Here is a 25,560-nt window from a genome sequence, read left to right as displayed (position 1 = left end):
ACGCTTTTGAGAAAGTGCCAACGCATACAGGAATTGGTCACATTTCAGTGAAGCTATTTTTCTATTGTTTGAGGCTGAGAGGAAACTGATGGCTCGGGCTCTCTTCTTGTCAGTAGTTTAACCAGATTTCAAAACAATTTGAAAGGAAAGCTTCTACCGGTTTTGATCAAGCCAACACATTAGAAAATAAGAAGGGAAGGGACTGCTACGCTTGAGGCATCAGAGTGTGTTTAACATCAATGACTGGAGGTAATTTTTTTGGGCATTAAGTTTTAATTCCACATTAAGAATCATTGTTTAATTTTATCATTTGGTATCAGAGCACCTATTTTATCTCTGCCTTGGTGTTTCCCATTAAAATGAGGGTTTTTTTTGGAGTTTTTTGATTTCATGTGTTTTACTTAATTGTACAATTTGTTTTTACTTAGTAAAAAGATGAATTATTACTGTTGTTTACAGTAATACTGACATTTATGGTAGTTAAAAAAAAAAAAAAACAGTTATATGGAGTTTATTTAAAATGTCATTTTGACTTATTCTTTTCACGAAACATTATTTTTACTTTGATTAAGATTTCTTTATAATTTTATAAGTAAATTGTAATTGTTTCCGCTTTTCATATTTTTAAATTGCTTCATATTAAATTGTCTATATGCCATTTCACTTAGGATGAAATGTGAAGTACTGTATATAGTTTTGTTTATGCAATTTATGTAAGAAATAATGTCTAGTGATCCATATAATTTTAATTAATTAGAGAATAGCCACAACATCTGTAATTAAATAAAATTATATATTATGATTGGTTAGATCACATAAAGATTATTTAGACATTAAATTGTAATTAATTAGACTAAATATAATAAATTTTATCCCACAAGAATTTTTATTATATTTATGTAATTAATTAGGATAAAATTTCATAACTTACCCATAGGAGTTATGAATTAATAGTTTTATCATAAAGTTCAAAACTATGAATAATTAAATCTGCTTGAATTAGAAATTTGGCCCACAGGGAATTTTTATGTCATTAGATTCAATTTTGAGCATGATTTGCATTGGTAAAACATAAAGTTTTATTTAAGCCTCAATTTTAACATAAGCATGTGATCTTTAATTTTGATGCAGTTGTGCAATTTGCAAATTTCTCTGAAATTCGTTGTGATATCCCTAAACTTAAGGGAGATAACTATAAGGTTTGGAAGGAGAGGGTTCTCCTTCATTTAGGTTGGATGGACATAGACTATGCTATTAGGAAAGATGAACCACCGGCACTCACTAATACCAGCACTACAATGGACATCACGCTTTATGAACAATGGGAGCGATCCAATCGTCTAAGCATGATGTTCATTAAGACTAAAATTTCAGCTGGTATTCGTGGTTCCATTGATCAGCATGAAAAGGTCCGAGACTTGTTGAAGGTCATTGATGATCAATTCGTCACTTCAGACAAGGCACTAGCAAGCACCCTAATCATGAAGTTCTCATCCCTAAGGCTCACCAGTGTGAAAGGTGTGCGCGAGCACATCATGCAGATGAGGGACATTGTGGCTCAATTGAAGAAACTCGAGGTTGAAATATCGGAGTCTTTCCTGGTGCACTACATCCTGAACACCCTTCCGCACCAATACGGACCTTTCAAAATCTCATACAACACACATAAGGATAAATGGTCAATTAATGAACTCATGACCATGTGTGTTCAAGAGGAAGAGAGACTGGTGATGGAACTGGGAGAAACTGTAATGCTGGCAACGCGTGGAAAGGGCAAATCTCAAGCCAATCGGAAAGGGAAAGGTAAAGTACCTCCCTAAGCCTATATCAAGAAGGATTCCAAGTGTTTCTTCTGTAAAAAGAAGGGACACATGAAGAAGGAATGCACCAAATTTCAAAAATGGCTTGCGGACAAAGGTAATTTAATCTCGTTTGTTTGTTATGAATCTAATATGGTTAACGTCAATATTAACACATAGTGGATTGATTCTGGGTCAACAATTCACATTTCAAATTCCTTGCAGGGTTTGCAAAACCTAAGAAAGCCGGTGGGAAGTGAGCAAAGCATCTTATCAGAAAACAAGATGGGCTCGCATGTGGAAGCTATAGGAACATGTTATTTAACTTTAAGTAGTGGCTTTGTTTTAGAATTAGAAAAGACCTTTTATGTTCCAAGTTTTTCTAGAAACTTGATTTCAATCTTAAGACTTGTACCTTTTGGATATTCCATTAACTTTTCAGAAAAATCTTTCAGTCTATTTTATAAATCTTATTATGTTGGGAATGGTATTTTATCTAATGGTCTTTATTGCATTAATTTATAAAACAATGTCACTTATGATTCAATGCATGTTCACACTGGTACTAAAAGATGTGTTATTAATGAAGATTCCTCTAAATTATGGCACCAGAGACTAGGTCATATCTCCATACAAAGAATTAAAAGATTGGTAAATGAAGGGGTACTTAATACTCTAGATTTTACTGATTTTGAGACTTGTGTGAACTGCATAAAGGGAAAGCAGACCAACAAGTCAAAGAAAGGTGCCAATATGAGTTCAGACATATTAGAGATCATACATACTGATATATGTAGTCGAGACATGGACTCACATGGTCAGAGACACTTCATCTTTTTTATAGATGATTACTTACGATATATGTATCTCTACATGATTCATAAAAAGAACAAAGCATTAGATGCCTTTAAGATCTTTAAGGCTGAAGTAGAGAAACAATGCGACAAGCAAATTAAGATCGTGAGATCAGATAGAGGTGGAGAATATTATGGTAGATACACAAAAGATGGACAAGCACCTGGGCCATTTGCAAAATTTCTTCAAGAGCATGGGATTGTTGCCCAATACACCATGCCTGGTTCACCTGACCAGAATGGTGTAGCAGAAAGAAGAAACCGAACATTATTGGACATGGTGCGGAGTATGCTTAGCAGCTCCAATCTTCCTAAATCCTTGTGGACTGAAGCACTTAAGACAACAGTGTATATATTAAACCGAGTTCCAACCAAGGTTGTTCCTAAAACGCCATTTGAATTATGGAAAGGTTGGAAACCGAGTTTGCGACATATGCGCGTTTGGGGATGCCTGTCTGAAGTGAGAATTTATAATCCACAAGAGAAGAAGCTAGACCCAAGGACCATTAGTGGGTATTTCATTGGATATGCTGAAAGGTCTAAAGGTTACAGATTTTATTGTCCATCTCACAGCACTAGGATTGTGAAATCAAGAAATGCAAAGTTTCTTGAAAATGACTTGATCAATGGGAGCGATCAAACCAGGAACATAGTTTCTGAGAAGGATCATTCAGAGTTTCAACCTTCCACCTCAAGTGATAGATTGGTTATTGTTCATAGCACCCCTCAAGTACAAACTAGTTTTGAACAACCAATTGTTGAAGTTCCACAAGCTGCTGACGACATTCCAATAGATTAGGTAGTTCAAGAGTTGCCAAGAATTTTTGAACAACAATTTGAACCACATACTTCTCAGGAAGATGATGGTACAACATTAAGAAGATCTACTAGACCAAAGAGATCAGCAATTCCTGATGATTATGTTGTGTATTTGCAAGAATCTGACTACAACATTGGAGCCGAAAATGATCCCGAGTCCTTTTCACAAGCCATGAGTTGCAAAGAATCAAAATTATGGTACGATGCCATGAAGGAAGAGATGAATTCTATAAAGAGTAATGAAGTCTAGGATCTTGTTGAGTTGCCTAATGGTGCAAAAGCCATTGGATATAAATGGGTCTTTAAGACAAAGAAAGACTCATTGGGAAACATTGAGAGATACAAGGCAAGACTTGTTGCTAAGGGATTCACTCAGAAAGAGAGAATCGACTACACAGAGACTTTCTCTCCTGTATCTAGGAAAGATTCATTGCGCGTTATTATGGCATTAGTAGCCCATTTTGACTTGGAATGGATGTGAAAACGACATTTCTTAATGGAGATCTAGAGGAGGAGGTTTACATGAAACAACCTGAAGGATTCCCCTCTAGTGATAGTGAGCAATTGATTTGCAAGCTCAAGAAGTCATTATACGGTTTAAAACAAGCATCCCACCAATGGTATTTGAAATTCCATAATGTAATTTCTTCTTTCGGTTTTGTAGAAAACATTATGGATCAATGTATATACCTGAAAGTTAGTGGGAGTAAAATTTGTTTTCTTGTTTTATATGTGGATGACATTTTGCTAGCAACCAATGATAAGGGTTTGTTACATGAGGTGAAACAATTCCTCTCTAAAAATTTTGATATGAAGGATATGGGTGATGCATCTTATGTCATTGGCATTAAGATCCATAGAGACAGATTTTGAGGCATCTTGGGTCTATCACAGGAAACCTATATTAATAAAATTTTAGAGAGATTTTGGATGAAGGATTGTTCACCAATTGTAGCTCCCATTGTGAAGGGTGATAGGTTCAATTTGAACCAATGCCCGAAGAACGACTTTGAAAGGGAACAATTGAAGAACATTCCATATGATTCTGCTGTCGAAAGCCTAATGTATGCTCAATTCTGCACAAGACCTGACATTGCATTTGTTGTGGGAATGTTGGGATGATATCAGAGTGATCCAGGTTTAGACCACTAGAGATTTGCAAAGAAAGTAATGAGGTACCTTCAAGGAACCAAAGACTACATGCTTATGTATAGATGGACGGACAATTTGGAAGTAATTGGCTACTCAGATTCTAACTTTGTTGGATGTGTTGATTCACGCAAATCAACATCAGGATACATTTTTATGATGGCCGATGGAGCTGTATCATGGAGGAGTGCCAAGCAGACCTTGATTGCCACTTCCACTACGGAAGCCGAGTTTGTCTCCTGTTTTGAGGTTACTTTACATGGTGTATGGCTTAAGAGTTTCATTTCTGGGCTTAGAATTATGGATTCTATCTCTAAGCCATTGAGAATATATTATGACAATTCAGCGGATGTTTTTATGGCTTAAAAAAACAAGAGTGGGAGTCAAAATAAACACATCGACATTAAGTATTTAGCTATAAGGGAACATGTTAAAGAAAAGAAAGTGGTCATTGAACACGTGAGCACTGAGTTGATGATTGCTGATCCTTTGACTAAGGGCATGCCACCATTTAAATTCAAGGATCATGTAATGAATATGGGACTTGGTTGCATTATGTAGTTTCTCATTGTATGGACAATGTTATTTTAATGAAATTCTTAATTATTGTGATGTTTTTTTCATATTTATGTGCACCTTAAGTTGATTTGAGAAAATTCATTTAAGAAAGACCAAGAATAAACGTAAGGTTTATTCATTAAGAAATTGTTGCCACATAAATTATAATAAGAATAAATACATAGTAATACATGGAAGATAATACTCATCATTAGAGGACTTATCGCCATGATTCATGTATCTATTACTTAATACAGATTATCAATGGGTTTTAAGATGAGACATTAAGATTGGAAGTATGGACCAAGTGGGAGAATGTTAAGCTCCTTTAATTTTTCCCAACTGCTGCCTACAATTACGGAAGTGAACTGCAGTCATTTCCTTAATTTCTGGAAACCAACTGCAGTAATTTCCTTAAATTACGGAAATCAACTCCAGTTAATTAATTTCTTGTTGGGAGCTTCTAAAGTGGTCCATTACTTCATCTGGAGTTCTCTACCATGATCTGTGGAACACCTGACACATAGCCAACAGAAGCTTGATGGAAGCTTGGCTATATATATTTATGTTTGGTCCCCAAGCTTGCATCTCAATCCCCTTCAGTTTTACACCATCAAGTTGAGAGAGCAGAGCTTGGAAGTGCCTTCAGATTTTCTGTAGTGATTTTTCTTGTCTCCATTACGTTTCACAGCTTGATGAACGGGAGGGCTCTCTGTTTGGGCATTTACCTTTCCTCATAACAGTTTTGCGATTGTCTTCCCATTTGTTGTCTCTATTATCATGCAATTGCGGCCTCGAGTAGTCTGTTCAGGATTTCCACTCCCATCTTTGGAGATATAACGCCCAATTTTTTTTGGAATTCAGTTATTAAAGAGATCGCAGGGTTCAGCTTCGTATGTGGAGGTTTACCACCAGTTTATTAAAAGTTGCCCTAATTAGATACCCACTTCAATCGCATTAACGTTTTGTAAAGCTATTCCAGATCGGGCTTCTTATTAGTAAATTCATTAATCTTTGTTTTCGAGAGAAAGGGTATTTCAAGATAAGAGAACAACGACGCTTCTGAGAAAGTGCCGATGCATACAGGAATTGGTCGCATTTCAGTCAAGATATTTTTCTATCGTCTGAGGCCGAGAGGAAACTGATGGCTCGAGCTCTCTTCTTGTCAGTAGTTTAACCAGATTTCAAAACAATTTGAAAGGAATGCTACTACCGGTTTTGATCAAGCCAACACATCAGAAAATAAGAAGGGAAGGGACTACTACGCTTGAGGCATCGGAGTGTGTTTAACATCAATGGTTGGAGGTATTTTTTTTGGGCATTAAGTTTTAATTCCGCATTAAGAATCATTGTTTAATTTTATCATCACATTCCTGTAACCGCATGACGCTATCAGCCTCCCATTTGGGTATGGTTGTGATAAGGAGGACGAGTTCCTACAGTGAAATGATGCCCATTTATTCCAATGTAAACACGCCACTCCCTGCAAAATATCCCACCGCAGAGCTACAGAAAAAAAGGCATTTGTCTTCGTTATTTGGAGAATTGAAGGATGCCATACCCATTTCAGAAAATTGCAGTAGGGTCCAAAGAGGCCTACCACCCCGACACTCTCAAAGCCGCTCTCATGGAGTTCATCTCGGCTATCATCTTCGTTTTTGCTAGCGAAGGATCCGTCATTGCTTTCTGTAATTACCATCTCGTTGCTTCTGTGTTGTTCTTTCGTTGCTTTCTTCGTGCTTGCATATAGTGATTTGATTTTATGTGTGTTGCGCAGCCAAGCTGACAGACAATGCTTTGACTCTGTCAGCGGGGCTGGTGGCGGAAGCGCTGGCGCACGGCATAGCTCTCTTCGTAGGCGTGGCGGTGGCGTCCAAAATCTCGAAAGGACATGTCAACCCGACAGTCACCTTCGGGGTACTCGTTGGCGGCCACATCACACTTGTAAAGGGCATTTTTTACTAGATTGCCCAGATGCTCGGTGCCACGGTTGCCTGTGGGCTCCTCAAGTATACCACCAACGACATGGTAATCCATTTCTCCACTCGCTCATTGCTTTCTTACTTCTTGATAGTATGAACACATTTTGTTGACATGGATGCAGAGCATCGGTGTGTTCTCGTTGTCTTCGGGCGTGGGGGTGGGCAACGCTCTGGTGTTCGAGATCGTGATGACATTCAGCCTCGTCTACACGGTGTACGCCACGACAATCGACCCCTGCAGGGATACCCTGGACACCATAGCCCCGATCTGCATTGGATTCATCGTGGGCGCCAACATACTGGCTGGCGGGGCCTTCGACGGCGCGTGAATGAACCCTGCAAGGGCCTTCAGTCCGGCGCTGGTGAGCTGGACATGGACTAACCAATGGATCTTCTGGGTCGGACCCCTTATTGGCGATGGCCTCGCAGGGGTCATCTTCGACCTGTTTTTCATGAAAGATGAGCCCACCCTCCAACGGCTTCCAACGTCGAAGGACGGCATGTAGATGGGACTTATCCGTCTAAACTGTGCACCATCACATTTAATATATTTTATTTATATAATTTTTCCGGAGGTCTGTCATCATTCGCTTTAGCAAAACTAAACTGTGCACCATCGCATTTGATATAATTTATTTATATAATTTTTCCGAAGGTCTGTCATCATTCGTTTCAGCGAAACTAAATTTCCATGGGTAGTTTAAAAATTATGTTTTTTTCGTCTTGAAAGTTATGGAAATTTTCGTTATATTTTAAAAAAATCTGGTAGAGATTTTTGTAAATTCAAGTAAAAGTTGTTAAAATTTATAATTTTAGGTGTTTTTAGGTGTTTTTGATGGTGCTAAATCAATTTCCACCATCGAAAACATGATTTAAACACTGTAACTAAAAAAAAATTGAAAACATTTTGCCCAAATTTCAATCATTTTTAACCATCCTAGCCATTCCTCTCACTCTCCAATTTCCACATGTTTGTAATGCCCCTTTTGTGCATCTTTCGATAAAACAACCAGAACGCTCTGGAAAGCTCCACATATTGAATTCCGCTGTTTTATTTGACATTCTGGTGTTTTACACGATTAGCTAAATTTTTTGGATTAGTTATAAACGATTAAATTTTAGTGAAAATAATAATTGTTTTGCTTATTATTTTATTTCAAAATTATATATGAAAGTAGTTGTTTCGTTGAAAGATATTTTATAAATGTTGTATTAGTGTAAATATTTTTTTGTAAATATTTACATGTTTTTACTATATAAACTAGTATAAATTTATTTGAGGGATCAAATTTTTTGAGGTACAAACTTATTTTAAAATGCAAAAAAATAATGTGTAATTTTTCATGGTTTAAATCGTATTGTTGAATGCTATATATTTTTAACTATATTTGAATATTAATTCATATTAAAATATTTTATTCATAACCTACATTAGATATTTTATTATACACAACACTAAAATATTTTTTTGGATATTATTATCTTATAAATAGGCTTTGTTACAATACCATGGCTTAGAAATACCATATGCCCAAAAACTACAACTCATTTTACAATCAAAATGTTTTATAAATATATTAGTTTAATTTAATTTTATAAGTTTTTAAAATTAAATCTAAAAGCAAAAATGTTATAATTACTTTTAAGATATATCAAAACCCTCTACGGACCTCACTACTACTAAAAATATCCAGTGGATATTCTATAGAGATTAAATCAAAGAAGATCGATGGACACTACGGATATTTTGAGGAGAAGTGATTTGTTTATGAAGGATATCTATCTATGTATGTATACATAAGACCTTAAAGTAGTATGTCTATAGATATCTTTTTCAGAAGTATCGTCAAAGTGAAATTAAAAATGATATTACTTATTTATGTGTGTGTGAAATTTATATAATAAAAATAATATTATTGAGAATCAACATAGATCCATTTTAACTAAGGATCTACCAACTAATGAGAGGAATCAAATGTCTCCAAGTGCAAACCTTTCTTTAAGTTTTGCACTCAAAAAGAAGTTTGCATTTTATGATATTTGCCCCTTCTCAATGCCTGCTAGATCCGAAGTTAAGATGGATCTATGATGGTATAAATTAAATATATAGTTAATACTTAGTTTAAAGTTTATAATAATAGTTTGTTGATTATTTAATTTATAAAAACTTTAAATATTTGGTAAATTTTTTGTTAAGTCAATGTAGGTGACCCTTCAACAAATTTTCTTTAACTTAACAAAAATCAATGTATCTCAAGACATAGCTTAAGTAGGCTTAATAACTAAGATCATGTATCTTCTTTTAAGATGTTATAGGTTCAAATATGTAGGGGGTGGAGTAAGTACACCTTCTTAAACTTTAATAGTCAAAAGTACCCTTGTCCAACAAACAAGGTGGTCTCATACACCAATTTGGTGTTTGGCTCAAAAAGGTTATCTGTCAATAGAAAATGGTCATGGGCTATTGAGATTCTCAAGAAGAGTCAATGACATATAAACTTAGATATAATATCTAGAAAAAAAAAATTGGAAGTATTGAATAAAAAGTGACTACAACACAATACATATGTAATTATATACATATCAACTTTGTGGTTAGTCCTAGTGTGTTGCATCCATCACTGAAGTTTTCTTATCAAGCTTCTCATTAATGCATGATGGCATAAAAGGTTTCTAATTCTCATCTCCATTCTAAGACGAGGGAGCCAGTTGTAGTTATAACCATAGAGGGTCTATTATGTGGGGGGAGGGGTGGGGTGGAGGGGAGCTATTGAATGACTTTATATTAGTCCAAGCAAAAAAGTAGACATAACAATGGCTATTGACCTACCACTAGGGAAACTAGACTAGTAGAAAAGATATAAAAAAATCCAAACTACTACATTGATAATAATAATATCATAGTTAAGAAAAGAAAACCTTTCACTATCTAGAAAATTGCTAGATAGCTTAATGTTTTTCCTAGTGTAAGGAGTAGAAATGTTGCTCATGGAAAAATAAACAAAAATAATGAGCATGGACATGCTAAACAATGGGAAATTCTACCAGAATAGCTTTATGACTATCATGCTCCTCCTCTAAAGCTGAGAAATCTAAATCTGCAATCTTCTTCACTAGGAGAGAGACTTTGTGATCCATCAATGACTTGTATCACTTGGTATATGCCTAACAAACACGTCCTCATGAAACCTAAGACAAACATCATAAAGTGTGAAAATCATTTAAGTGCATATTTCATTAAAGGCAATGCCAAACCATCATCAACTAACCATAGACAATGTTGCACCATTGCCTCTCTTGAGCCAATCATACTTGACCACCCAATGTGAGGCCATGTTCTCATCCATCTCATCCAACACATGATATTACTTAAATATCATTTCCATACTTGACTGGACATATTTCCATACCTTAAATACACTCATTAATGTCAATTCATTTTCATGGATATCAAACAATCCATCACATCACTAAATTCTATCATCCTTCACCAAACCATGCTATGCAACACCTTGTTAATCATATTCCCTCCTTGACCAAATGTAACACCCCACCCAACATTTAGCCACTTTTACCTATTTCCCTGCTTGTTGGGGTAAACATGAGCTAAGATTTATTATACATGACCCAACTTCCAAGATGTAGCTACGAAAGTGGGATCTAACTTACCAAACTGACTGCAAAACACCTAGGGGTACATAATCATACTAATATCAACCTACTTTTCCTAGGTGGCTATGTCCCCTTAGCTCAGTCCACTCTATATTATCTTACACCTCAGCCACATGGATACAAGCCTGTCTATGCAGCTAGAGGCCACCAGCCATAGGGATACAAGCATGTATATGTGGCTAGAAGCCTACAGCCACATGGATAACCCTTCCTTAATGCGGTTGTGGCCAATATTTCCTCGTTCAGATAGTGCGGCCACAAACTTATCCCAGAATTTTTTTAATGCCAACATTCAAGCCAACTGCCTAGACTTTTCTAGAATTTTGTCAACAAAATGTGTAAGTCTTCATGCTATGTTCTAATCTTTGTTCTTTTTCAAGCTTTCCCGATACAAGTTATTCATTTTCACAAACATATTGTGACCAAGGTGCATGTAGGTTTAGATGCATAGTTTGTTCACTGTTTCATTAGTTATATCAGATGTTCATCAAGAAGGCTCACTTCCCTCTTATGTTAGTTGCAATAAACCACAGGTTATCTCATACATCCATATAAAACATCCAAGAGTTTTTCAACCATGAGTAAGATAAAAAACAACAAAATTCATATAATAAGAAATATTATATGCATGTACAAGCATTTAACCAGAATGAAGCCATGAAAAACCAGTCGCATATCAACACATTAAACCAATGCTTATGCTCATTGATCTCATTAAAGAATAACACATAATAACATATGCATAGTACCAACCAAGTCAGGAACCGTTGAAAAATGTGCAACAAGAAACGCTAAATTTAGAATGTGCTAAAAATAGACCTGCTAAAAATAGCATGTCTAAAAATAGCAGTTTGGCTAGTGAGGTCATTGGCCACCTTGGGTGAGAGGTGAAACTACTAAAAATAGCATTTCTGGGTCCCTTCCTATTTATAGTCGTCCCTAGTCTATCTATAGGAAGTAAAATTAATTTTGGTCTTAATAACAGCTGGAAATATTAATTAATTAATTCAGTTGAGTTAATTAGTTAAGGAAATTCGAATTTGAAGTCTTTGTGAGCATGCACATGAGTTGTCCCACTGATTGAGGAATTTATCCTTAATTTCCTCCACTAATTTAGGGAATAAGTATGAGTTCTATAATGAGAGAATCAGTTGACTTAGTTCTAACTAGTCAAGTCCAGTTAGATTATTTTAACAAGTTGTTAAAATAATAAAATATAGTTTGTTAATGATTGCATGCATGTGACAACTATTATTTTAGATAACTGAGGATTCACTCATGGATAACTGTTGCATGTCAGTTCTGTCAGAGACCCAGTTGATATCAGATGTGGGACAATGTACTATCAGATGCTTGATTATTTCTAGTAAGTAGTTTTTGCATGGTTGAGGAACTAGTGTCCTGAAGGATTGCGTAGTTGGACCATTGGTTAATTCGGTATGTTTGGAATTAATAGCATATGCTTTTGCTATTATTTCCTAAGAAAACTATGCAAGGACCATATGTAAAGCCTATATAAACAGGGCTTGGTTGGTTCATGAGACATATATTCATAGTTCATTGAGAACTGAATAGCTTGAGAGCTAATTCTTTTTGTATTGTGAAGAGGATTTACACTTGATTGATAATACATGGTTGGGGTTTTATGCTGGTGCTTTCCCCTGGATATATCTAGTGTTATGTGTGATTATTTCTCTTGATCAGTTATGCACATTTCTACTTGATGTTTCTCATGAATTTGATTATGCTTCCGCTTAATGTTTTGTAGAAGTAGAACAAGTATTATGCTTTAGGACATTGCATATATTGGTTTGTTCTACAGGTGAAATTTCTCCAACTTCCATGTACCACCTAACCATAGATTAGGGCTGAAATAATTCTCTCTTCCATCCCAATCACCCCCATGCCATATTCCAAGTCTGAATTTCGGGTTAAATGGGATAAACAAAAACATAACCAAACAGGGAATCTAGAGGAAACCATCTCCACCCTCAAGCCATAGTGATTTCACCTAATAGGAGTCCCTGAGTCTTTTCTTTTCATAAATGTCTACGAGTTGCAAAGGATTGCTAATAAATTAGGTTTCATCTAGGCTTTGAAGGGTCTTAGAGGAAGAAAGCTTAATATCCCCTAGCTTGTAGGGGGATATTTGAACATGATCACTTCTCTGGAAGAAAAGAAGGGAGGTCAAAGACGAATTGATAGAGACTTTGGGATCTTTAAAAGGTTCATTGAAGAAGCAAATTTGATAGATATGGAGATAGGTAATGGAATCTTTACCTGGCATAACAAGTGAGGAGGGGAGCATCAAGTAGCCTCTATGTTAGATAGATTCCTAATATCTGAGGATTTGATGTTGCAAGGTTGGATATAGAGGAAAATATTCTCCCCTGTGGGGGATCTAATCATTGGCCAAAGGTGTTAGCGATTACAATTGTGGGAACCCCTAAAAATAAATCATTCAAATTTGAGGCATTTTGGATAAATCACCCCTCATTTATGGACAATACAAAGAATTGGTGCAAAGATCCTCTCCCAATTCAGGGCTCTAAAATGTTCAAAATGCAGGTCAGGTTGAGATATATTAAACCCAACTAAGGCATTGGAATAAAATAGAGTTCAGAAATATATTATAAGCAAAAAAGAGATTTGGAAATGAAGATGGAGGCATTATAGAAAGTGTTGATAGAAGAAGGTACACATATGTGAGAAGGAACGAGGAAACAAAACTACTAAAAAAATGAGAGGAAATATGCTTACAAGAGGAAATCTTATGGAAACAGAAATTGAGGGTTCTATGGCTCCATGAAGGAGAAAATAATACTAAATTCTTTCATAGATCTGCCATAGAGCATCGAAATTCAAATCATTACATGAAACTTTAGCCTAAAAGTGCCCATGAAATTTTCACATACATAACATGTAAACCAATCAAAATCCTTTAAATTTAAAAAGAGGTACATGTAAATATTTTGTAGGGAAAATAAATAAATAAAAAAACTACTTTTCTTAATTGTATTTTTGGCTTATCTCCTTATGGACTTAAATTTCAAGTGTAGACACTCGTTGGATGTGGAATCAAATTCCACATCCAATGAGTACCCATTTTGCATACTTCTAAGAAGACCCACATTGATAAAATTGAAGATACATTAAAAAAACATATTTAAATGATTGTGTCTTCTTAGAAGTATGCATAATGGGTACTCGTTGGATGCATAATTTAATTCCACATCTGACGAGGGTCTACACTTAAAATTTGAGTAAACCTAAAAGGAGGTAAGCCAAAAATACAACAAAAAAGTAGTTTTTTTCTTTTCTCAACAAAATTCCTAACTCTTATTTTATCATTTTTCCTTAGGAGGCCACTTCTAAGCTCAAATTTCCTCTAGTGAGAATTGTCAGGATCAAGGATGGAACTGGCTAGTCTTATGAAGCACATCGAGACATTGAGAAAGTGTTGGTTCAACACTTTCAGAAGATTGTAGAGGAGCCCCTGCTTGATAGATCAGAAGTCATTCAAAATATTGTTAAGCATATCCCAAGATTGATAACAGAGGAGCATAATTGAAATCGAAATAAGCCCAACTCCATGGAAGAAGTCGCCCAGGAGGTTCATGAGATGACTAATGGTAAGATGCCAGGCCTCGATGGCTTCACCATAGATTAATTTAAAGCCTGTTGGGAAGTAGTAAAGATGAATGTTTTTGAGGTGGTGGAGGACTCCTAGGACTCATCCATGATCCTTAAATCTCTAAATTATAAATATATTACTCTCATCCCAAAGGAGGAAATGGAAGGTACTCATGAGAAGTTTCGATTGATAACCCTCTACAATGTGATTCATAAGATTATATTAAAAATATTAGTCAACCATATCAAAATGGTGCTTCCTACCTTGATCTCAAAAGAACAGTCAGGCTTTGTGGAAGGCAGGAAAATTTTGGACAATGTTATCCATGCCCATGAGATAGCACATTCTCTAAAGAGCCTAGGGAAGGAAGGAATAATAATTCAGCTTGACCTTCTGAAGTCATATGATAAGATCAATTGGGAGTACATGGAAGCAGTTTTAAAAGAATTTGGTTTTGATAATAGATGGATCACCTGGATCATGGCCTTGGTCACCTCTCCTAGATTTTCAATTTTGCTAAATGGAGCTCCTGCTAAACCATTTTTCCCTTCTCTAGGAATTAGATAGGGAGACCCTATGTCACCTTTCTTGTTTGTAATAATGATGGAGGACTAGGTAGAGCGATCTCATTAGCTACCGAGGAAGGGAACATCATAGGCCTTCAACTGCACGAGGGATTCCTGACTACAATGCATCAAAAATTTGTAGATGATATCATGCTACATGGTATCACTATAGTGAAGGAGGCTTAATCATTCAATTCTACCCTAGATACTTTTGTTGCAGCTTCAAGTATGGAGATAAACGATTCCAAATCCACGTTTTTCTTTTTTAATATGCATATTTCTATACAAAGAAATTTGACAGCTATTCTAGGCCTCCAAATAAAAAGTCTTCCTTCCAAATATCTAGGAATCCCTCTAACTGTTCAAGCTTGGAAGAAATCTAATTGGGAGAATATTGTATCAAACTTGGAAGATAGAGTCAAGTGATGGACCTTTAGAGCCTTAAACCTAGCTGGAAGGATGGTTATGACTAAATTTTCTCTACAATCAATCTCGGGGTATATGTTATCAATACTCCCAACCCCCAAAGGTGTTATGCAAAAGATTAGAGAAATTCAAAGGAATTTCTTATGGAGAGGAGCTGAGGATAAGAGGAAATGGGTATTAGTAGCCTGGAATATGATATGTAAACCAAAATGTATGGGTGGCCTAGGCTTATAGGATCCAGAGGCTGTCAATAGAGCAAGTGGAGCTAAACTTTGGTGGCGCTGGTTAAAGGGAGGTTCTTCACCATGGGCCCAACTCTAGAGAGCGAAATATGCCCACAATTAGCTATCACAAGACATTTTCCGTATGTCAGGAACAATTAAAGGTTCAACAATATGGAATTTGGCTTGGGGCAACATGGAGGTAATATAGAAAAATTATTTCTAAAAGATTATAAATAGAAGATCAAATTTGTTTTGGGAAGATGCTTGGTAGCAACAACCTACCTTAAGCAAGGAAGTGTGGTGCCCAATTCAAATGATGATTGAGAGTCAGGGCCAAATAAAAGTGCACCATTTCTAGGAACATGTAACTAATGGAAATAAATGGAGAAGATGGAACCTTAGTATCTTTTGGGAGCCTAGTCAAAATCAAGAGGTGTTCCAAGAAATAATAGAGGAATTAAGTAAGAGAAGAATCCTCTGTACTAGTGACGAGGATCAACTGAGATGGGGAAAAAGGAAGGTGAAGAATTCAATATCAAAGAAGCTAGAAATTATATTGAAGGTCACTAAGGTGAGGCAGCTGATTCAGTATGGTTGAGACTGTGGTCATTACCTCAATGGCAAAAAATTAAAACTTTCTTGTGGCTGGTTTTAAATAAGAAAGTTATCACTTGGGAAATCTAGTGAAGAGAGGTTTTATTAGGGCCTCATTGTATTGTCTCTGCAAAACAAGGAGGAAAATATCAATCATTTATTAAACACCTGCAATTATACTTCTATCATATGGGATTGGATGGATTATATTTTTAGGCAAATTGATAGAATCAGGGACAATATACAAGATACTATTAAGAAATGGAGAGAGAACTACACTAAGAATGAAGTGGTAAATCTCACCTGGTGCATGGTCCCGAGATTTATTATCTAGACTGTATGGAAGGAATGGAACTGGCAAATTTTCCAGAATAAGAAGCTCGAAGTAGAATGCTTGGTTGAAATAATTTAGCGCCAACTCAAGGAAACGATTATCAATAGAGGAGTCAAGGTTTCTGATGAGCAACCATCACCATAGGAGGCAAGAATCCTAAAATTACTTGAACTGGACAATCATGGTTTGCAGGTAACCCGGGCCAAGGAACCTCAAATACATCTAGGTTCAACAATCTAGATTCCTCCCCCCAGGGCTTCTTCAAGTTAAATTTTGATGGGGCCTCAAAAGGAAACCCCGGTAAGCAGGTGTTAGAGGAGTTATACGAGATTGGATAGGGAAAATTTCTAGGGTATATTTCATCAACTTGGGTCATGCTTCTAACAATGCAACTAGATTCCATGCCCTAGAACAAGGGTTAGAAGTTTTGGTATGGTAGAGAATGGTCAATATCACTATTGAGGGAGACTCAACGATTGCCATCCAAGCGACAAGGAGGCTGCAATGTGGCTCAAAGGTAAGTAAGGTAATGAGACACTACCATCTGGCATAATTAACCCACACATTCAACAACACCTATCTACTCTCATAACAATGGAATTCGTTTTGGATAGGCTAGCCAACGAAGGGGTTGCTAGCTCACATATGGTTACAGATGTGGCATGGCAAAAACTTCAAAAGGGACAACTAAGGGATGATTGTCAAAGTTGGTGGAAAAGGACAACTCCATGATAGCCAACATTGATTATAATGCAATAGCGGGCCAGGGCTCGGGAAAAGCTCCACTTGCCCACATGATTGATTAAATCTTGTATTATAGAAGAGAGAGAAATATCAAAACAAGGAATTATACGAGACATACAAAAAAATTGCATGGACAAGGTGGCGGCTAAATAATGTGAAGTTACAAATAGCTACATCAAGGTTTGTCATGCAGGGTGTTTCACGAATGATAAGGGGGAGAATGACAGGTGGGCAAGTATGATAAACACAAAGGATACATATGAGGGGCGAAAAATGGTGATAATGAGCATGTAAAATTTGTTGAGATTGGTGAATGAAAGGGAGGTATGGAGCAAGATCACATGAGACGACAATCCTATTGCTGGAAGATTGGAGGTTGCAAAGGTTGTAATGGTAAGTACCAAAAATCATGATGGATAGGGCAGTGTAATCATAACGACTTTAAATTCTTGGTTGGATGGCCTCCCTTTTGACCTGTGCTTGATAATTGAGCACTGTTGGAATAGTAGGGAACTAATAAGAACTGATTTCAAGTCGGAAAGGGAAGTTGAGTTGAGGATGGGAAGAGTTAGATATTTGGTGGGTAGGCCAAGGGGGAGACCTAGAGTGAAGGCTCAGGGTGAGGGTTACATTAAACACACCTACATGGAAATGACTGCAAGGGTAGTCGCAAAGGCTTTTCACCTTGTTGTCTCGTTGAAAGGAAAAGAAGTGGTGGAGGTTTGGAAAAATGAAGTTCGCTAGTATAGGAGGGTTATTCCCGATAGACAAATCGAGGAGGAGGTTGAGATCATTGACATTGGTGAAAACAACACCTGCGTTACCCTCTACCACAAAATCCTGGAAACTGCTTGGCATGTGAAGACCTTGATAGGAAAACTTCAGTTTAAAGGATCAGAGGGAAGGGCCAAAAGCCATGATGATACCTTAGGTCATCTAAGGGCCATCAATCAACGACTTGGAGGGATTGAATCTATTCTGAAGATGTTGGTAAATAATGAGAAGTTGCAAGATGGTCATATAAGCGACCTTCACAACATGTTCACTATTTATCTAAAGCATATACATAACATTGATATTGCTATGGGGGAACAGAAAGAACCAACGTGCCTAAAGAAGTTCAAGACAAGAGAGGTAGGAGGCTCTGGCGTTTCGATGGCAGCAACTCCAACAATGGCTCCTGGCTAAGCTCCGGCTGGTGAGGTTCCTATAGAATGAGGTTCAGAAAAGCAGAAACTCTATTTTCCCAATTTACTGTGATAATAGATTACTTAGACAATAGTTTTAGTATGTAATCTAGTAGTTTTTTTGTTAATTCTAGGTCTGGATATAAGGAATACCATCTAGGTGGACCTAATGGGCATTATAGTCATATTAGTAAGTTTTTTAAAGGGAACAAGAGATAGAAGAATGTAATGGTCTTCTTGGATAAAGGTTGTATTAAGAAAGTTTATTTTTGTAGTTGGTCTGGTTTCCAAACTGGAAGACCAACTACTATTTTATATTGTGATTTTGTCGAAGTAATATAAATCCTTTCTGCTAACTTATAAAAAAAAATATGTCACTTGTAGTAACAAACAAAGATAAATATACATATTTGCTTAGTTTTAATTAAAAGCATTTAGAATTTTAATATGATTATTAATAATTATTGGGTGGATGGTAAGGATTTGATAAAAGGTTGAGATTTATCTCAAAAGTAGTTATGTCTTCTTCTTTTTTGTCCATTTATTTTAATTTATTTATTTGAACTCTTATGGTTTATTCTTTATTTATTATATTTTTCTTGTTAATTTTTTTCTAATTAATAATAATAATAGTTAAAAATAAATTTATAATTTAATTAATTTGTATGATTTTTTTTAATTGTGTCAATGTGAGATATATCATGAAGAACATGTTTTGATGTGTGCTATAAACAAATGCTCTTTTACTATACATTTAATTTATATGATTACAACATGGGTTAATTCATATTACCACCAATTATGAAGATGTGTAAATCCTTCCATGTTTTACATAGAGTTCGCATGTGACATTTAAAAAAATATATATTAATAACAAAAAAATTCACTCTCAATGATAAATAAAATATTTCAATATGGTATTAAGTAACATAATGTTGAATAAAATATTGAAAATAAAATATTTATTAGTTAAAACATTGTATTAATGTATTGTTCAAAATGAAAAAAATGTGTAATTCCTTTTATGATTAGCACCAAGAATATATATGTGTGTGTGATTTTTTTTCAAAGTTTTACATTTTAAAGTAGGTGTGCAACTTGAGAGATTTGAATGAAACAAAAATAAACATAAAAAGTGTGATATTTTTGCCCAAAGCTTCTTATTTCAACTTAAGGTGGATGAGGTGGATGAGGATTTGTTGACTTTTTTATTTTTATTTTTTTAATTGAGGGTCTAGATTGATTCTCAAAGGAATATGCTCATCATATGCTTAGTCTTAATGTTTATCAATGGATGTAGTGTATTAAAGAGTTTGTTAGGTTACATTGACTTTTAATATATTTTAAAAAATAGATTTGTGTTGGCTCACCACCCACCAATTTCCTAGGGATTTGAGATTATTCCAATTCTAATGGGTTCCTCCATGATAAGTTCCTCATTATTATTTATAACATTCATTTATATATAATCAAATTTTATTTAACAAAATGGTCCATTACTTTTAATAAATTTAAAAAATTAGATTTGTGCCATGTGGCTCCCCACCCACCAATTTCCTAGGAATTTGAGATTATTCCAATTCTAATAAGTTCCTCCAAGGTAAGTTCCTTGGAGGCAAGGTTACACTCACTCAGTTGGTCTTGCAACAACTTGCGGTTTATTGGGCGCATTTATACTGCCTACCTGCTTCTATCATTATGAATATTAACAAGATCATGGCTAATTTTATTTGGGTGAGCTCTGGAAAGGCACACAAATTCCACCTTACCAAACTGGAAAGGATCACCCTTCCCAAGAGCCACGGAGGATGGGGATTGTTGAACATAAAATTATTTGGTTGGGCCTTGCTGATTAAAACGTTATGACGGGGACTATTCGGTAACTGTTTGTGGGGTAATATCATCCGTTCCAAATACCTCCTGGGCATCAAGGCCACACATTGGATACGTGAGGGGCTTGTTGGAAAACAGACCGGCTCTGCTATCTGGATCAACTTGAACAAGGTCAAACACTGGTTGATACAGAGGATTAGCTGGATTTTTGGCTCGGGTAAGGAGATTATCATCGGAAGGATCACATTCTTGGAATGACCATAGAAAGTCTTTACTCAGATGAACTCACACACTGCCTAAACAATAATAGATATTTCTTCCTAGATCAAACTATCAGTTCCTCGTCTAGGGCCATGCCAGTTTGGAAGGAGACTAGGGAGATTGGACTGTTGGGGGAGGCGGTCAGAAGGTGGTTGTTGGAATATAATGCTAACATATACATTTATTTTTTAGCCTAAGTATCCTTGACTTAGCCACATGCACTAAAAAGCATGTTCACACTTGGTTTTTGGTAAACTAGCTCGGTGGACCAACTTTCCCTTGTTTTTTGCCTTTAAAGGCTTAATATTATGGAAATATTGGTCCAACCACTTTCCTAAACCATTTACACATATAAGTTCATGCTCAAACCTAACACACCTCATCCACTTGGGTTATTTGAGGATTGGCGCCCCACATGAAGATTCCCCCTTAAATCAAGGGATTTGGTCCCTCGGACCATTTTAACATGTTTTAAAGTTGCCTTCCTTGGGAAATGCACCCATCCTAATTCTTTCCTCATGATTGATAGTTGGCATAGGTTGTCTTGAGTCATTGTTGCTATTTTAGGCCTCCTTTTAGCTTTTCTTAGCCTTTTCTAGTTTTTTTACTAGTTTTTCCTAGTTTTCTAGATTCGACAATTTCTATATAACCACCTCCCTTTGGGATTAGAGGTTTGGTTGCTCATGTATTACTATTGTTTATTAATTTAATATATTTATTTTATGGAAAAAAATTCTCTCTCCTCTCTTGAATTTCAGAAAATTACTTGTGTTTAATTTAACTAGAATTCTAGATCTATCGGAGTTTCTGTAGGAATTCTACATGGTATCAGAGCTAGTTCAAATCTAGTGGATTGTACACGGTTTTATTTGCAGGTATAGATCATCAGGAGGTGTAGCAAGTAGAAATGGATCATCTCTCTCAGCCCACAAAACTCATTCTAAATCCTTTCAATTACTTCGAATGGAAGACAGAGATCACTCTGCTCCTCCGAAGCAAAGGGCTTTATAGGGTAACAATGGGAACGGAGACTGAACCGACTTCTGCAGCGGAGAAGATCAAGTATTTCAATAAATTAGATGAAGAAATTGGGCTGATATTCCTATCAATTTCTAAAGAACTCCTCTTTCATGTCAGCGGAGCCACTACTCCCGATGCGGTCTGGACCACATTGGAAGGACTATTCAGCAAGCAGGATGAAATGAGAGTGCATCAACTGGAGAATGAACTCATATCCCTCATTCCAACTCATTTTAGCAACCTGCAAGAATACTTCACCAAGTTTAAATCCCTCCTCGTTGAACTTGATGCATGTGGAGTCAAGAAAGAGGAAGATCAACTCATCCTTTCGATTCTCTCAAAATTAGGCCCTGAATATTTCGTATTTGTATCGTCTTTTCAAGCATCTAAATTGACTCAGGAAAAATGGAAAATGCCTCCATTGAATGACTTCATTGCAGCATTGACTCAAGAGCAAGCTAAGTTATTCCAAATGGGTGCCATCAAGCATTCAAAGAACCAAGCACTTGTAGCTACTAATGCTCCAAAGAGCAATGGAAGAGACATGCAAAAAGGGAAGGGTAAATTTAATGAATTAAAGAAGGAGAGACCCGTATAATATTCAGAGAGCTCTTCTTTGCCAAAGGGTAAGAAGAAGAAGGAATAACACTTTACAACTACTGTTCCAAAGGTTTTCATCCCGAATAAAATTGCATGAGGAAAACAATCGATGAGATGGCTAAGCAGTTGCAGTAGCACAATCTCACTATGCCCGAGAATGCAAAGAAGAAGGATGATAACAGAACGGGAGATGGGAGAGGGAGAGCACGAGATGGTCATGCTATAATGGTTGTCACATCCACTCCATCAGCTTGGATCCTTGATTCAAGTGCATCAAACCACATGGCTGCATAAAAAGATGAATTTTCCTCCATAAAAGAAAGCACCAGATCCCAAATTTACTTGGGAGATGCCACACCTGCAAAGGTGTGCAGAGAAGGAATTGTAGATCTTGAAGGGGGTTGCTTCAAAAATGTGCTTCATGTTCCCTCGTTGTCTGCAAATCTTCTCTCGATATATCAGATCACTCATTCCGACTCTGGAAGGAAGGTGGAGTTCACTCCAGACTCCGCAGTGATTACCGACATTTCCACAGGTTCACAGCTTGCACATGGAATTGCAGATCATGGTTCTCATTTGTATTTCTTCTCCCACTTTTTTCCTAAATCTATTAGCACTATATTTCTATCACAATAGAATGATATCAACAGGTTATGGCATGAAATATTTTGCCATCTAAACTATAAGTACTTCCATCAACTTAGCAAGGAAAACATGGTAGAAGGATTGCCCGCTATTAAATTCACAAGCAGTGTATGCCAAAGATGCATTCTTGGCAAGCATCCAGAGCAAAAATTTGACAAAGGGAAGGCACAGAGAGATTCTTCACCTCTTGGGCTGATTCACAGTGACATCACAGGCCCATTCCCGCAGCCTTCAATCAGTAAGGCTCAATATGTACTCACCTTCATAGATGATTTCTCTCTCTTTACTTGGGTATTTTTTGTGAAATTAAAATCGAAAGTATTTGAATGCCTTATAGAATTTAAAGCACTTTCTGAGAATGAGTCTAGGTGTAAGATTAAGATAATCCATATTGATAATGGGGAGGATTATGTCAGCAACTTTTTATTGATGCAGGTATACAACTACAACACACAGTGCCATATACACCATAGCAGAATGGTGTCGCGGAGAGGAAAAACCAGTCGTTAAAATAGATGGCCAATTGCATGCTACAGTCCAAATCATTAGCTCCTAAGCTATGGGCCGAAGTTATTAATTGTGAAACATTCATTCAAAACTGCATTCCTCACAAAGCACTCAAAGACACCACTCCATTTGAATGTTGGACCGGTAAGAAACCGAAAGTGTTGCACTTTCGCATTTTGGGTTCACGAGCATGGACTCACATTCCGATAGATAAGAGGAAGGCTTTGGAGCATCAAAGTGTTGAACGTATCTTTGTTGGATATCATGGCAGTGTCAAAGGATATAGATTGTTGGACTCCCACACTGAAAATTTCTTGTAGCTTGAACTGTGAAGTTTGAAGAAGAATCACTGCATGGTTTTTCAGCAGACCCTGCCAAGGAACTGCTTGTTGCAACTGATGAGGAGGAATCTGAAACTTATTCGGGCACATCAGAGCAGCCATCAGAGAAGCCTATTGGGTCTGATTTAGAGGATGAGGAGCAGGTCATGGCTGCTCCAACTCAACTGCCAACTTGGGCAGAGAAAACCCTGTAAGATGCGGGTGAACTAGTCGGTGATCCTGTGGATGTGAGAAGGACTAAATCATAGTTTTTTGGGGCTCCTCAAGCCCTGGCTACCACCGAACCATTGCTTCCCATACATTTTTATATGACACTTGGTTCAGATCCACAGTCACACTCTAAGGCTACTGGAAACCCGCTTTGGGAGGCTGCCATGGATGAAGAGTACTTTGCTCTCATGGAAAACAACACATGGGACTTGGTTCCACTTCCGAACAAATATTGCTGCAGGTGGTGAGATCAACAAGTACAAAGCTCAACTTGTTACAAAAGGATACTCACAGGTACATGGCATAGACTACACAAAGACATTTGCACCTGTTGCAAAAATGGACTCCATTCGACTAGTTTTAGCCATTGTTGCTTCTCGCAAATGGGAAGTTCATCACATGGATGTGAAGAGTGCATTTCTTCATGGAGATCTCAAGGAGGATATATATATGGAGTAGCCATAGGGATACATTCAGAACTCTTCCCTTGTTTTCAGATTAAAGAAATCTTTGTATGGCCTAAAACAGGCTCCCAGAGCCTGGTATGCAAAGATGGATTCTTTCCTGCTTTCCATTGGATTCATTCGATGCAAATCTGATCCGAATGTTTATTTGCTGCAACATGATGATTCCATTTTGCTGATAGTACTTTATGTAGATGATTTACTGATGACAAGGAACCTTACCTCAGCTATTGATTCGGCAAAATCAGCATTGCACGATCGATTTTCCATGACAGATTTGGGACTGTTGCACTACTTTCTTGGTCTTGAAGTTTCTCAGACTATTTCAGGGATAAATATGGCATAGTCTAAGTATGAATCAGATCTACTTGTCCACTTCTAGATGACAGAATGCAAGCTAGCAACATCTCCCTTTCTTTTGGGGATCATATTTGAGGATGTGGGTACTACACCTTTGGTGGACAGTACACTGTATCGACAGTTGGTTAGGAGTTTGTTGTATCTTACTCACACCCGACCTGATATATCTTTTGCAATAAGAGTTTGTTCCAGATATATGCAGGAGCCCCATGAGCTTCACTGGAAAGCTGCAAAGAGAATCCTTAGATATGTGAAAGGTACTTCTAGTTTTGGTATCTTTGCAGATTTCCCACTTTCACTGATTGGGTACACAGATTCTGATTGGGCTAGCGATGGTACAGACTGCAAGTCCACCTCTGGTTATGTTTTCAGCTTTGGTTCAGGGCCTTTTTGCTGGTCTAGCAAGAAGCAATCCACGATTGCTTTATCTACAACCGAGGCAGAGTATAGAGGTGCAGTGAATGCAGCTACACAGGTTGTTTGGTTGCAAGGGTTTCTCTCCGAGTTTGGTATTCAGTATCCACTTCCGACTGTCATATTTTGTGACAATCAGGGGTCCATTCAGATATTGATTGATCTAGTTCAGAGGCAAAGGACCAAGAACATCGATATTCACATGCATTACATCCACGAGCTGATCCGTGACCGAGTCATATCACTGCAGTACTGCCCCACTGAGTAGTAGGTTGCAGACATCTTCACCAAGTCTTTCACTGAAAATAAATTTTTAGAACTGAGAGCTATGCTTGGAGTGGTGGAGACAGCTGAGTAGGCCCT

At 36.8% G+C, this 25,560-nt stretch overlaps 1 pseudogene; it reads left to right on the top strand.

Annotated features, from left to right (window-relative positions):
- The first annotated feature begins 6,731 nt into the window (after positions 1-6,731).
- LOC149190602 (aquaporin TIP1-2 pseudogene) lies at positions 6,732-7,667 on the top strand (annotated as a pseudogene).
- The last annotated feature ends 17,893 nt before the right edge of the window (positions 7,668-25,560 follow it).

Source organism: Pinus tabuliformis, chromosome 3_1 (genome assembly GCF_031772625.1).
Source record: "Pinus tabuliformis cultivar Carrire ecotype Pingquan chromosome 3_1, CPIR1, whole genome shotgun sequence".
In the NCBI taxonomy this organism is placed as follows: domain Eukaryota; kingdom Viridiplantae; phylum Streptophyta; class Pinopsida; order Pinales; family Pinaceae; genus Pinus; species Pinus tabuliformis.
The sequence above is the reverse complement of the archived record's forward strand: the minus strand, read 5'-3'. Positions and strand labels throughout refer to the sequence as shown.